The sequence below is a fragment of the Dreissena polymorpha genome, chromosome 3 (assembly GCF_020536995.1).
Source record: "Dreissena polymorpha isolate Duluth1 chromosome 3, UMN_Dpol_1.0, whole genome shotgun sequence".
Lineage (NCBI taxonomy): Eukaryota > Metazoa > Mollusca > Bivalvia > Myida > Dreissenidae > Dreissena > Dreissena polymorpha.
In genome coordinates this window covers 80,743,382-80,745,116 of record NC_068357.1, presented here as the reverse complement: position 1 = coordinate 80,745,116, position 1,735 = coordinate 80,743,382, and positions in this window count along the sequence as shown.

Sequence of the window (1,735 nt, the reverse complement as noted above, 5' to 3'; positions counted from 1 at the left end):
CCTTCGGCGACACTTTCACGAGGAAGCGGTGGCACTGAGACGCCACATTGCACTTTTGGCATGCGTGGCCACTCGGGGAGTAGGTGCCAAGAGCGAACGAGAACATTGGCAGACTTGTTCGGCCCGATGGGCCACGCATGCCAAAAGTGCCAATGTGGCGTCTCAGTGCCAACCGCTTCCGGTGAAGTGTCGCCGAAGGTACGCTAACTGGCACGTATTGGCCCAGTTACCCATAATAGGAGCCTGAAGTCGCGATTATCCTCATCGGAGTAGGTGACCCAGAGCGACGAAAACTTGGCAGACTGTTCGGCCCGATGGGCCACGCATGCCAAAAGTGGCAATGTGGCGTCTCAGTGCCACCGCTTCCGGTGAAAGTGTCGCCGAAGGTACGCTAACTGGCACGTATTGGCCCCGTTACCCCATAATAGGAGCCTGAAGTCGCGATTATCTCTCGGAGTAGGTGACCCAGAGCGACGAAACTTGGCAGACTTGTTCGGCCCGATGGGCCACGCATGCCAAAAGTGCAATGTGGCGTCTCAGTGCCACCGCTTCCGGTGAAAGTGTCGCCGAAGGTACGCTAACTGGCACGTATTGGCCCCGTTACCCCATAATAGGAGCCTGAAGTCGCGATTATCTCCGGAGTAGGTGACCCAGAGCGACGAAACTTGGCAGACTTGTTCGGCCCGATGGGCCACGCATGCCAAAAGTGCAATGTGGGCGTCTCAGTGCCACCGCTTCCGGTGAAAGTGTCGCCGAAGGTACGCTAACTGGCACGTATTGGCCCCGTTACCCCATAATAGGAGCCTGAAGTCGCGATTATCTCTCGGAGTAGGTGACCCAGAGCGACGAAACTTGGCAGACTTGTTCGGCCCGATGGGCCACGCATGCCAAAAGTGCAATGTGGCGTCTCAGTGCCACCGCTTCCGGTGAAAGTGTCGCCGAAGGTACGCTAACTGGCACCGTATTGGCCCCGTTACCCCATAATAGGAGCCTGAAGTCGCGATTATCTCTCGGAGTAGGTGACCCAGAGCGACGAAAACTTGGCAGACTTGTTCGGCCCGATGGGCCACGCATGCCAAAAGTGCAATGTGGCGTCTCAGTGCCACCGCTTCCGGTGAAAGTGTCGCCGAAGGTACGCTAACTGGCCCGTATTGGCCCCCGTTACCCCATAATAGGAGCCTGAAGTCGCGATTATCTCTCGGAGTAGGTGACCCAGAGCGACGAAACTTGGCAGACTTGTTCGGCCCGATGGGCCACGCATGCCAAAAGTGCAATGTGGCGTCTCAGTGCCACGCTTCCGGTGAAAGTGTCGCCGAAGGTACGCTAACTGGCACGTATTGGCCCCGTTACCCCATAATAGGAGCCTGAAGTCGCGATTATCTCACGGAGTAGGTGACCCAGAGCGACGAACGAAACTTGGCAGACTTGTTCGGCCCGATGGGCCACGCATGCCAAAAGTGCAATGTGGCGTCTCAGTGCCACCGCTTCCGGTGAAGGTGTCGCCGAAGGTACGCTAACTGGCACGTATTGGCCCCGTTATACCATAATAGGGAGCCTGAAGTCGCGATTATCTCTCGGAGTAGGGGACCCAGAGCGACGAAACTTGGCAGACTTGTTCGGCCCGATGGGCCACGCATGCCAAAAGTGCAATGTGGCGTCTCAGTGCCACCGCGTCCGGTAAGACATGGCCGCCGAAAGTACGCTAACTGGCACGTATTGGCCCGTCTACCCATAA